The 14397-nt window shown below is 42.6% G+C and overlaps 1 protein-coding gene across 1 annotated transcript in view; it reads right to left on the bottom strand.

Moving 5' to 3' along the window:
• INO80D (INO80 complex subunit D) overlaps positions 1–14397 on the bottom strand; it is a 395094-nt gene that overhangs the window by 65981 nt on the left and 314716 nt on the right. The window lies entirely within an intron of this gene.

Here is a 14397-nt window from a genome sequence, read left to right as displayed (position 1 = left end):
GCGTCCATTGTCACTATCACCCATGAGGGTCTTAGAAAGCACGTCCTTTGGGACAGATGATCCGGCGACAACCACCAAAGGAGAGAGTACCTTGTCTCCTGATCCAGATCTATTTGAGGAGACACATTTGCATAATCTCCATTCCATTGTCTGAGCATGCTCAGTTGTAGAGGTCTGAGATGAAAACGAGCAAACGGAATGATGTCCACTGCAGCCACCATCAATCCAATTGCCTCCATGCACTGAGCCACTGATGGTCGAGGATTTGACTGAAGGGATCGGCATGTATTCAGAATCTTTAACTTTCTGACTTACGTCAAAAAGATTTTCATGGATAGAGAGTCGATTAGAGTTCCCAGGAAAGGGACCCTTGTCTGTGGAATTAGTGAACTCTTTTCTAGATTCACCTTCCACCCATGAGTCCTTAGAAAGGACAGAACAATGTCGGTATGAGACTTTGTCAGCTGATAAGACGACGCCTGGATCAGAATATTGTCCAGATAAGGCGTCACTGCAATGCCCCGCGGCCTGAGAACCGCCAGCAGAGACCCAAGAACCTTTGTGAAAATTCTGGGTGCCGTGGCCAGACCGAAAGGAAGGGCCACGAACTGAAAATGTTTGTCCAGAAAGGCAAACCTTAGGAACTTATGATGATCACTGTGGATAGGAATATGCAGGTATGCATCCTTTAAGTCAACGGTAGTCATATATTGACCCTCCTGGATCAATGGAAGAATGGTCTGAATAGTTTCCATCTTGAAGGATGGAACTCTGAGAAATTTGTGTAGACTTTTGAGATCTAAAATGAGTCTGAACGTTTCCTCTTTTTTGGGAACTACAACAAAATTTGAGTAAAACCCCTGCCCCTGAATTGGAACGGGGCATATCACTCCCATGGAGGAGAGGTCTCTTACACAGCGTAAGAACGCCTCTCTTTTTGTCTGGTCGACAGACAATCGTGAAAGAAGAAACCTTCCTCTGGGGAAGGAATTTTTGAACTCCAACTGATACCCTTGAGACACGATTTCTAGTGTCCAGGGATCCTGAACATCTCTTATCCAAGCCTGGACAAAGAGAGAACGTCTGCCCCTACTAGATCCGGTCACAGATCGGGGGCCGCCCCTTAATGCTGTTTTGGTAGTAGTAGCGGGCTTCTTGGGTTGTTTACCCTTGTTCCAAGCCTTGTTGGGTCTCCAGGTGGACTTGGCTTGTGCATAATTCCCTTCCAGTTTAGCGGAAGAGGAAGAGGGGACTCCCTTGAAATTTCGAAAGGAACGAAAATTACTCTGTCGTCCCCTTTGCTTAGATGTTTTATCTTGAGGGAGGAGGTGACCCTTACCTCCCGTAATGTCAGAAATGATCTCTTTCAAGTCAGGCCCAAACAGGGTCTTTCCTTTGAAAGGAATAGCCAAAAGCTTGGATTTAGAGGACACATCCGCAGACCAAGATTTTAACCATAAGGCTCTTCGTGCTAAGATGGAGAAACCCGAACTCTTAGCCGCCAATTTGGTGATCTGAAAGGAAGCATCCGTAATAAAAGAATTAGCCAGCTTAAGGGTCTTAATTCTATCCTGTATTTCCTCCAAAGAAGTCTCAGTCCTAAGAGACTCTTTTAGAGCTTGAAACCAAAAAGCAGCCGCAGTCGTGATTGTTACAATGCAGGCCGCCGGTTGCAACAAGAACCCTTAATGAACATATAGTTTTTTGAGAAGACCCTCCAACTTCTTATCCATGGGGTCTTTGAAAGCACAACTGTCCTCGATAGGTATAGTCGTACGCTTAGCCAGGGTAGAGATAGCTCCCTCCACCTTAGGGACCGTCTGCCAAGAATCCCGAACTGTGTCAGCTATAGGGTACATTTTCTTAAAAATAGGGGAAGGGGAGAACGAGATACCCGGTCTCTCCCATTCCCTTGCAATAATTTCCAAAATTCTCTTAGGAACCGGAAAAACATTGGAATAAGAAGGAACCTCTAAGTACCTGTCCATCTTACTCAATTTCTCTGGTGGGACCACAATAGAGTCACAGTCGTCCAGAGTCACCAAAACCTCTCGTAGCAAAAGGCAGAGGTGTTCAAGCTTAAATCTGAAGCACATGACGTCCGAATCTGTCTGGGGCAATGCACTGCCTGAGTCAGACAGTTCCCCCTCAGATAGAGCCTCTGTACCTCCCACCTCAGAGCCCTGGGAGGGTACATCGGAGATCGCCATCAAAGCATCAGAAGTCGCAGGGACCTCAAGGGCCTCTTTCCTAGTACGTTTGCCCTGCAACGCTGGCAACTTAGATAAAACTTCTGAAAGGGTGGATGACATAACTGCAGCCATATCCTGCAGAGTGAATGAAGCAGACGCAGTTGAAGAACAAGGCGTCGCCTGAGTGAGCGGTAATGGCTGTGACGCTTGGGGAGAAAGCTGCGGCATACTATGAACCTCTTCAGCATAATCCTGAGCAGCATTCGCTAAAGACAAACTTTTATTAAAGAAAATGTGTTCTCTAAACTGTAAAGTCCTTTCAGTACATGAAAGACAAAAAGTAACAGGGGGTTCCACATCGGCATTCAAACATAATGAACATGTGACACTTTGCAAATCCATATTCCAAACAAGAATGAATATGGTACTATTAATATAAAAGACAAAAGCACAGTCTGTATATGTAATCGGTTTTCTTTTCTTTTTTTATATAAAAAACAGAGAAAAATGGAAACGTTCTATGTTCAAAACTAAGGCAGCTATAAGCTTGTTTGATTTATAATGCGCTTACAATTGCTGCTCTAAACACTGTTATGCTTTACTCTAGAAGCGTTCTGTGCCTAGAAACACTTGTATATATTTTACAAAAAGAACTAGTGTAAAAAGTTAACAAAACTTTAAACTAAACTAAACACCAGTGCACCTCGCCACAGCTCCGCTGCGGCGCCTACCTGCCCCCATGACACAGTGACACAAACAGCCAAACACCCGGACGCTCAAGACCGCCTGCTTTAATTACTATAACCATGCGGTCTCGACAAGCGTCCGGGAAACACGTCCTCTGCAGATCTCAGCCAGAAGAAAGTGTGCGGCTTCAAGACGTATCCGGTCTGAAGCGCTTGAAATCAGCCCCGCCCCTCGTGGGCGGTAATCAGAACGAGGGCCTCTTGCAGAGTAAAAATGGCCGTAAAGAAAAATTATAAGCGACCGCACACCCTAAAGCTAAAACCGCTTATCCCAGTACTGCCCACAGCAGCTAACCATAGTAACACGTTAACACATGCATCACGGAGCCTCTTTATCAGAATTATCCTTAGCAATCCCCAGCGTCAAACAACAGCCCTGATTAGAATAAAGTCACCGTAGGAGCCAAATGAACATAGTTAGCCCCACTACGTGACACCGACAGCCAGCATTTCACATTGTCCCTTGAAATACACTGTACCACCAAATTGTGTCAGGTTTAAGCCCCATACGATAGGCAACCCCTACAGCCCTTTTCTGAGTTAAGATTGTCCCAGAATAAAATAGCTGTACATACCTGAAAGCTGAGCGACAACATGATCAGTCCCACATTCAAGAGGTTCTGCAGTTCCCTCCTGTAGCGCTGTGCAGACATACTGGGTCTTAGTTAAATTATGCTAAGACCATTATCTGAAGGGCAGCACACATCATGGGAGGCACAGTGAGAATAGAATCCCTCCAGTTACCATTGCTTTGAAGCCACCAGATGCTTCTCTTTTTTCTTAACTGAAGAGACTGATCTGGTCTAGGCTACACCCTAAAACAAAGTAGCACACTTAGGCACTACACTAAAAATAATAAACTCTTGATTGAAGAATCTAAACTAACACCTCACTTTACCTCTTCCTATCACTAACACAGGCAAAGAGAATGACTGAGGTGGGAGGGAAGGGAGGAGCTATATATATACAGCTCTGCTGTGGTGCTCTTTGCCCCCTCCTGCCGACCACGAGGCGATATCCCATAAGTAAGGATGAAATCCGTGGACTCGTATCTTGTAAAATAAATTGGAGCAAACCGCAACTATTAACAAGTGTTTGCTGTTCACAGATTGTGCATTATATGAACATTATTGTTGCAAGCAAGTAATGCTGTATATATATGAATTGCCAGTTCTCCGAGTCATGTACCTGACAAATAAGCAATCAATGCTGTTATTTGCGGATTGAATGGCCAGTTGTCCTTTGAGTCACAAGTGATTACTGCTGCGATATCACGCTAAACCGGAGGGTTGCTATACCGCTATTGCTCAGTTAAAGGGACATAAAATTAATTAAACAATATTGCAACTATGGAAATAATAAAAACATTAGTATGCTTCATAGGGATGTATTTTCAATATTACCATATTTATGTAGATATTTTGAATTATACATTCTATTCTTTACACTCCCTCCGTGTGGTTTATTATACAAAGTCAACCACACAGGTCTTTACAGGTAGCCCTCGGGAGCGCACACTGCCATCTTTTATTGTACAGATTCTGTGCGGAATCACTCTGTGTACACTATATACATGCACGGCGCTTGTCATGTGACACTACAGAGCCAAACTTGCCAGTAGAATGGAAAACAGGAAAGTAATATTTTCATTGTGCATGCAACAGAAAGTCCACATTTACTAATTAATTATGCATATTGCTCATTTAAATATGAGCTGTGATTGGCGCTTGTGGTTAGCACATTACAGGGAGTTTGGCAAGTAGCTGTATAGTTGGAGAAAACAGATTATTATTATTATTATTATTAACAGGTATTTGTAGAGCGCCAACAGATTCTGCAGCGCTATAAACATAGTTGGTATACAGGATAACATTTATAGGGATCAAATGGGTAGAGGGCCCTGCCGAGAGTTGCACTTTTGTAGTCGGCTCTTATGAAGGCGATCTACAAACAGCTGGGCTCATAGGCTTACATTCTAAGGGGTTGAAGGGGAAAGCAATGGAGTTAGGAAAGGTTAGTGTTGGTTGTATGCATCCCTGAATAGTAGAGTCTTTAGGGAGCGCATGAAGCTGTTAAAACTAGAGAGAGTCTTGTGGAGCGAGGCAGGGAGTTCCACAGGAGGGGGGCCAGTCTGGAGAAGTCATGAAAACGGGAATGTGAGGAAGTAACAAGAGAGGAGGAGAGTAGGAGATCTTGAGGAGAGCGAAGGGGACGAGAGGGAGAGTAGCTGGAGAAAAGGTCTGAAAGGTAGGGGGAGCAGTGCAGTTGAGGGCTTTATATGTCAGCGTGAGGATTTTGTGTTTAATCCTGGAGGCAAGAGGAAGCCAGTGAAGGGATTGGCAGAGAGGTGCAGCAGATGAAGAGCGACGTATAAGGAAGATGAGCCTGGCAGAGGCATTCATTATGGATTGTAAAAGAGCTAGGCGGCAGCTAGGTAGACCAGAGAGGACGGAGTTGCAAACAGATGTTTGATGCATTCTACAAGATACGTTATATTTAGCTAAGTATTTAACTTAGAATTATTTTTAATAAAGTTGAAAATTTTATTTAACCCTTTGAGTGCTAATGACGGCTCTGAGCCGTCACAGAGTTTCTCACTCTGGTGCTAATGACGGCTCACAGCCGTCATGAGCACTCTCCCACCTTGAGGGAGATCTGGGGGCTCCTTACTGCTCCTACCCTGACGATCGTGCCTGTAGAGTGACAGGCATCGCCGGGGCTTCACGTGATGCGCAGTGACGTCACATGCAATTACATGATGACGTCACCGCGCAACTTTATTTATACTTAACAATGTTAAGGAGGAGGGGGCATGCTGCTTAGGCATCTAAGCAGCTACAGACCCCCAAGACCCATTGTTGGAAAGGCAATCGCCTAACCAACAGTGTAAGTCTGTAAAAAAAAAAAAATGTTTTCAAAAATTTAAAAAATAATAATAAAAAAAAATATTAGCACCCAGGTGGGAAATGGCTTAGCAGCCAAAGGGTTAAACTACCCTTAAAGGGATACTAAACCCACATTTTTTTCTTTCATGATTCAGATAGAGCATGTCATTTTAAGCAACTTTTTAATTTACTCCTATTATCAATTTTTCTTCACTCTCTTGCTATCTTTTTTTAAAAAGCAGAAATTTAAGCCACCAATCAGCAAGTGCTACCCAGGGTCTGAACCAAAAATGGTCCAGCTCCTAAGCTTACATTTCTGCTTTTTCTATTAAAAAAAGCAAGAGACTGACAAAAAATTGATAATAGGAGTAAATTAGAACGTTGCTTAAAATTGCATGCTCTGAATCGTGAAGGAAAAAAAAACAAAATTTAGGCTTACCTGATCAATTTCTTTCTTTCTGGATATGGTGAGTCCACAACGTCATCATTTACTGTTGGGAATATCACTCCTGGCCAGCAGGAGGAGGCAAAGAGCACCCCAGCCAAGCTGTCAAGTATCACCCCCCCTTCCCACAAACCCCAGTCATTCGACCGAGGGGAAATGAAAAAAATGAGGGGAAAAAAAAAGAAAGTAACACAAAGGCAAAATTAAACTGTCTTAAAATAAAGGACAGGGTCATGGACTCACCATATCCGGAAATAGATAAATTTATCAGGTAAGCATAAATTTAGTTTTCTTTCCTAAGACATGGTGAGTCCACGACGTCATCATTTACTGTTGGGAACTAATACCCAATCTAGAGGACACAGATGACTATGGAGGGAGAACAATACAGGCAGACCTAAACATAAGGCACCACCGCTTGAAGAACCTTTCTCCCGAAAAAAAAGCCTCAGCCGAGGCAAAAGTATAAAATTTGTAAAATTTGTAAAAAGTATGCAGAGAAGACTAAGTTGCAGCCTTACAAATCTGTTCCACAAAAGCTTCATTTTTGAAAGCCCAAGAAGAGGAAACAGCCCTCATGGAATGAGCCGTAAGCAAAACAAATTATACTTCTCAACCAGAGAGAAAGAGAAGTAGCAGTAGCTTTCTGACCTTTACGCTTTCCAGAGAAACAAGCAAACAGGGAAGAGGACTTGTGAAAATCCTTAGGGCACACACAACAATCCATAGAAATATTTCTAGCAGAAACCGCTTTAGGAAGAAAACCCAACTTTGTATGAAGAACCGCCTTATCAGCATGAAAAATAAGATAAGGCGCATCACACTGCAAAGCCGAGAGTTCCGAAACTCTCTGAGCAGAAGAGATAGCAAAAATAAACAAAACCTTCCAAGATAATAACTTAAAGGGACACTCAGGTTTTATTAAATTTTCATGATTCAGATACAGCATGCAATTTTAAAGAACTTTCCAATTTACTTCCATTAAAAAAAATGTGCACAGTCTTTTATATTTACACTTTTTTTAAGTCACCAGCTCCTACTGAGCATGTGCAAGAACTCAGACTATACGTATATGCGTTTGTGATTGGCTGATTGCTATCACATGGTACAGGGGGAGTGGAAATATACATAACTTTAAAATGTGTTAGAAAAGAATCTACTACTCATTTGAAATTCAGAGTAAATGCTATTGTATTGTCTTGCATTTGTTGATTATGCAAACCTGCTGTGTTTACTGGTCCTTTAATATCTATGGAATGCAAAGGGGGAAGAGAGGACATACTCACTAAGTCCGCATACCAGATCCTGCGAGGCCATGCAGGGGCTATAAGAATTACTGATGATCTCTCCTGCTTGATACGAGCAATGACTCGTGGAAGGAGAGCAAACAGGAAACAGGTAAGCCAGACTGAAATCCCAAGAAACCGCCAGAGCATCTATTAGAGCGGCCTGCGGATCCCTTAATCTTGAACAGTACCTTGGAAGCTTGGCGTTCTGCCGAGATGCCATGAGATCCAACTCCGGTATTCTCCATTTGAGGGATAACCTGGAAAACACCTCCGGATGGAGCGCCCACTCCCCGGGATGAAATGTCTGTCTGCTCAAGAAGTTCGCTTCCCAGTTGTCCACTCCTGGAATGTGGATGGCAGATAGCCAGCAATTGTGAGCTTCCGCCCACTGAACAATTTGAGCCACCTCCTTCGAACTCCGAGTTCCTCCCTGGTGGTTGATGTAAACCACTGAGGTTATATTGACAAACTGGAACCTGATAAACTGGGCTAAGGACAACTGAGGCCAAGCCATCAGAGCATTGTAAATCAACCTCAACTCCAAGATGTTTATGGGGAGAGCAGACTCCTCCCAAGTCCATAGTCCCTGCGCCTTTAACAAGTCCCAGACTGCTCCCAAGCCCAGCAGGCTGGTGTCCGTGGTCACAATAACCCAGGAAGGTCTCCGGAAGCATGTGCCCTGAGACAGATGCTCCTGAGAAAGCCACCACGGGACAGAGTCTCTCGTCGATTGATCTAGATCTATTCTTTGAGACAGATCCGAATGGTCTCCGTTCCATTGACTGAGCATGCATAACTGCAGGGCTCTCAAATGGAATCGAGCAAAGGGAATGACGTCCATGGAAGCGACCATTAGACCAATTACCTCCATACACTGAGCCACTGATGGTCGAACAGTAGCTTGCAGAGAGAGGCAAGAGGAAAGAATCTTTGATTTCCTGACCTCCGTCAGAAATATTTTCATAGTTAGGGAATATATTATGGTCCCTAAGAAAACTACCCTTGTAGCTGGAACAAGGGAACTCTTTTCCAGATTCCCTTTCCATCCGTGGGAGCGTAGAAAAAACAACAAGGTCTCTGTATGAGAGTTTGCCTGTTGAAAAGATGGCGTCTGAACCAATATGTCGTCCAGGTATGGAGCTAAAGCAATTCCCCGAGACCTCATCACTGCCAAGAGAGCCCACAGGACTTTTGAGAAGATTCTGGAAGCTGTGGCAAGACCAAAACGGAAGAGTCACAAACTGAAAGTGTTTGTCTAGAAAGGCAAATCTCAGGAACTTGTGATGATCACTGTGAATGGGATCATGAAGATACGCATCCTTCAGGTCTATGGTGGTCATGAACTGACCCTCTTGGACTAGGGGAAGAATGGAACGAATAGTTTCCATCTTGAAGGACTGTACTCTGAGAAAATTGTTTAGACACTTCAAGTCTAGAATAGGACAGAAAGTTCCCTCTTTCTTGGGAACCACAAACAGATTGGAATAAAAACCTAGGCCCTGTTCCTGCATGGGAACTGGAACTATAACTACCAGGAAGGAAAGATCCTGAACATATTTCAAGAACACCTCTCTTCTTATCTGGTCTGCAGATAACTTTGAGAGGTGGAATCTGTCCCTGGGAGTAAAGGTCTTGAATTCTTATTTGTTACCCTGGAATACTATGTACACATCCCAAGGATCTGGAACATCTCATATCCATGCTTGAGAGAATTGAGAAAGTCTGCCCCCCCCACTTGATCCGATCCCGGATTGGGGGCAAACCCTTAATGCTGATTTAGAATCAGCTGCGGGTTTCTATGAACGTTTCCCCTTGTTCCAAGACTGATTGGGTCTCCAAGAAGACTTGGACTGTTCCTGCTTGGAAGAAGACAAGGAGGACTTTGCTCTGAAATTTCAAAAGGAACGAAAATTACTCTGACAACCTCTAGGTCTATTCTTCTTGTCTTGTGGTAGAAAAGACCCTTTTCCACCCTAAACCTCAGAAAATATTTCTGCCAGACCAGGTCCAAACAAGGTCTTACCCTTGTAAGGAATCACTAGAGGCTTGGACTTAGAGGAGACATCGGCTGACCAAGAATTCAGCCATAATGCTCTGCGCACTAGCACAGCGAAGCCAGATATCTTGCCTCCCAGTTTAATAACCTGCATGGAAGCGTCGGTAATAAAGGAATTGGCTAACGTAAGAGCTTTAATCCTGTCTTGGATTTCCTCTAACGAAGTCTCTACCTGAAGAGAATCAGACAAGGGGTTGAACGAATAAGCTGGCCACTTGTCACAGTGGCAATACATACTGCAGGTTGCCATTGAAGACCTTGATGAACATACACTTTCTTCAAATAAGCCTCCAGCTTTTTGTCCATTGGATCCTTAAAGGAGCAGCTGTCCTCAATAGGAATAGTAGTTCTCTTAGCCAGAGTAGAAATGACTCCTACTTTAGGCACCGTTTGCCATGACTCTTTAATGGAATCAGCGTCAGGAAACATATTTTTAAAGACAGGAGATGGGGAAACAAGGTACCCCTGGCTTCTCCCATTCCTGTGCTATAATTTCCGTAGCACGGTCTGGCACAGGAAACACCTCCAAAGAGGAAGGGACATCAAAGTAATTATTAAGTTTACTGGATTTTCTAGGGTTGACAGCGACAGGAGTATCGGTGTCATCCAAAGTAGCCAAAACCTCCTTTAACAGTACACAGAGGTGTTCAAGCTTAAATCTGAAGGATATAACTTCAGCATCAGAAGAAGGAATTATACTGTCCGAATCTGATATTTCACCCTCAGAAGCTACCCATGTATCCTCCTCATCAGTATTATGAGGAAGGGTAACCAGGGTAGCAGAAACCTTAAAATGAATCTCTAATTTTCCTCTTGCGTTTTCCCTGTAGCATGGGAATGGCAGCTAATGCCGCAGAAGATACCTGGGCAGCAATTTTTGCTTGCAAATTAACTCCTCCAGGAGGTTGAGAGGAACCACAGTGCACTGCATGTAACACCATTAAGGGTTGGGACGTCTAAGGAGAAAGCTGTGGCAATGCCTGAACAGCATCATCCTGAGAGACTGCTGGCTCAGAAACAAAGAGTTTATCTTTATTTTTTAAAGTTCTATCTATGCATGAGGAACAAAATGGCAAGGGCGGCACAATTAGATTATCCAAGCAAAGTCAACATCTGTCCATAGGAACAGCATCCTGGCTCCATGAGGAGGAAAAAATAATAATCATTTTTTCAAATTAAAAATGCTTCTTTAATACTGTCCCTTTAGAGACCAAAAATCAATATGAACTTTACTGAAAATTAAACCGCGTCCTCAAGTAGGATTTGTCCCCAAGTAATAAAACAGATATTGGGCAGCAACAGATTAAGCGTACACATTTTTGAAAATTTGTATTGACAATTCAACTGCACCTCTACACCTCAGCCCTGTGGCTGAGGTGCCTACCTGCCCCATTCAATATCGATTAGAGAGTTGGGTTGTTCCCTGCCGTCTCTACTCCGTGCTGTATCCGTAACCGCTCTGACAAATTCTCAAAGAGCGGAACTAGTAGCACACATGACCGGCCTGTGAAGCTGTGCCATATATTGAAAGCGTGCGCTTCAAGCTGGAAGAGCAGTGCAAAAGAAAATGAAGCCACTTCCTGAGTCACAAACAAACTTGCAGCCGAATAAAAGATTGCATCAGATGCGATAAAGTGCCAACTTTCAATGGATAATAAATACTTGCCATACATAAAATGGCTAAGAGCCATCTATAATCTTTTTCTGAATAAAATCATGAGCCAACGATATGGGGTTAACTGTTTCCTAGCCATAAAGGAAGTTAACCCCAGTCTCTATATCACATACACAGTGTGCCTGCCACTGCCTGAAAATGACCCTGAACCCAGGATATTAGTCCCCATTACAATGCAGGGAGTCTATAGGTTGACCCTTTCAGTGCCAGCCTCCTAGCCCCAGAAGACAAAAGGTACTTACCTGCACATCTAGCTGTCCAGTAGAAAGACAGCTCCCATGGTATGGAAGGACACCACACCTTACAGAGACCTGTGGAAAAAAAGAAAGAACAGATTAAACCTACTCTGGCTTTCTATACTAGGGCAGCAACATTTTAGGAAAACGCAATGAAGCCCAGTAAACAAGTTCCTAACTGCTTTAAAGCCACCACTACCCTACTGAAGAGATTAACTTTGACTACGGCTAGACCCAATCCTTGAAAAAAGGGGAAAGAACAGAGTAAACATACTCTGGCTTTCTATACCAGTTAAAATCTTGCTTGAAGTGAAGGAAATCCATTTTTTTTCAGACGCCAAAACGTCATCTCCTCCATGCACCAAGGCAAAGCGAATGACTGGCGTTTGTGGGAAGGAGAGTGATACTTGACAGCTTGGCTGTGGTGCTCTTTGCCTCCTCCTGCTGGCCAGGAGTGATATTCCCAACAGTAAATGACGTCATCATGGACTCTCACCATATCTTAGGAAAGAAAATGGGTTTAGTGTCCCTTTAATGTAGTTACTAAATATGATTGTACTGATGTTTTTTTATTGTATACACTAGTGCTTTTAATTCAATGAATGTGAATATTGTAAAAAAACAAACAAAAAAAAACCAACTTTTAAAATATAAAAAGTGGCAGCATATTTATTGAGCAAACTTTCCCAGTACGCCTATCATGCTACTTACAATTGATGGTTTAGCGGGGACAAGGATGGCGTTGGATTGCAATAGTGTAATCACAATTATTTCCCTTACAGAGAGACCAAACAGTGGTGTGAAAGGGCCATTGTATATTTGTCAGTTTCTAGGGGATTCCCAGTTTCTATACTGGTATCAAGTACAGGCCTTTTTGGAAACTTCTATAGCGAAAATATTTTTACGGCTGCAGGCTTTTAACTCATGGATCGATTTTGCATTGTGATCTCTCGATAAAAAAAAAAAAAGGGGGTTGACTAATTCGTCCCCATGATGTGTATAGTTTTGCTAATACCTTTAAAACATTAAAAGGGACTGTGTACTGTGTTTTTTTCTCTCTCTTTTAATGTGTTTCCTATTAGGTATTTTACCTGCTGGAGAGTATTAAATTGTTGCTTTTGCCTGTTGTATCCACACATGTACTGAAAATGTCAGTAATGGTTTAAGAAAAGTTATGTAAACAAGAAGGTTTAGATGAAATCCTGCTATCAGTGAGGGATGTGACAGAGACATTAACGTTCATTTCTCTTTGATTCTATCTCTATGTATTGGCCTTGAGTAAACTGTGAAATAAGATAAGTAGTACTTTGTGTAAAATAGACAGCTACAATAAGGATATCTCCTCTCCCTACAAGCACAGACAGCCTATTTTATTGGGTTGTAGTTACATTTTAAACTCTGCAGCTGGTATAACAAGTCACTGGCCGCACATTAAAGGGAAAACAATTTTACAGTACATTGTCTCTTTAATGTTGTATGCAGGAAGTTTACTTTTCAGTACTTTACTGCAGCTATATACTATGCCTATTTCCAAATATTACTTCAAAAGGGACATTTAAAAGTAATTTTTTTAATATATAAATATATTTAAAAAATTGTTTTACCTACAAAAAAATATTTAAAAAGCATTTAAAAACTGTAACTTTATTAATGACTTGCAAATCTGCTATGTATGTTAACCAGTTAGAGCTATCTGTAAAGGAGATTGCTGCTGGTCTAAGCATGTCCTGTCTAGTATTTAGCTGGTTTAGGAAAATCACAACATTTTGAAGGCAACCTAGTCTACAGAGCTGGCTTTTTGGCCACTCAACTAAGCATGAGGACCTGGAGAAATAAACAATGATTCAGAAAACCAGTGTCACGCCGCTCCTCCAGTCTCAGGTCCGGGCCGCTGCTCTGATCAGTTGTCATGGCCGTTGCCATGGATGCGGCGGTTGCTACAGGCGCACGACAATGACGTCATCGCCACACGCCCTGTTTCCCCTGATGCCGGTCCGGATCTCACCTGTGCTCTCCTTGGTGCGAATCCTGCTCCTATGTAAGTACCTCAGTTACTTACATCTTTGCCCAAGTATAGGTGTTGCTGTGTGTGCACTCCTGGGTGCTGATATTTATCTACTTTAACTGCTGTTTGCCTTATCGTTACTGAACTCTGCCTGTTTCAAGACTACTCCAGGGGCTGACTGGCAACTTTTGGCCCAGGGGGCAAGTACAACCCAGAGGCCCATAATGCAGCAACTCAAATTTTTATTTTTTTGTATACATTTATATATATATATATATATATATATATATATATATATATATATATATATATATATATATATATTTCCAATAAATAGTGCACTCTCAAGACTTTGTGAAAAAAGGTCAACTTTATTAGATGACGTTTCAGGGAACTCAAGTCCCTTTCTTCAGATCAAAAAAACAGTCAGATCTGAAGAAAGGGACTTGAGTTCCCTGAAACGTCATCTCATAAAGTAGACCTTTTTTCACAAAGTCCTGAGAGAGCACTATTTATTGGAAGTATATTTGACTATATTTGCACCCAGGTGGCTGGATTAGGAGGGAGGATTCATTTATATATATATATATATATATAGCATTTTCCCAAAACTAAGTCAAAATAGGACCAGTGACATACATTCCTAGTAAATTCATTTCACTATAGCTTAGTTGTATAAATTATTAACCTCAATGCTGCTTCTTGCCTCCCTGCCTCAGCTCGGTCACTGCTTCCCTCGCTTTCACTCTTCCCACGCGCACAGCTGCTGGGACTCTGGGTGGGAGGCAGTGATGAGTGTAAGGGAGCGCCGAGCGGGAGACCGCAGTATCATCACGTGAGGCCTGCCCCAGCCCTGTTCATCATGATA

Source organism: Bombina bombina, chromosome 1, assembly GCF_027579735.1.
Source record: "Bombina bombina isolate aBomBom1 chromosome 1, aBomBom1.pri, whole genome shotgun sequence".
Lineage (NCBI taxonomy): Eukaryota > Metazoa > Chordata > Amphibia > Anura > Bombinatoridae > Bombina > Bombina bombina.
This window is presented reverse-complemented; position numbering and strand designations above follow the sequence as displayed.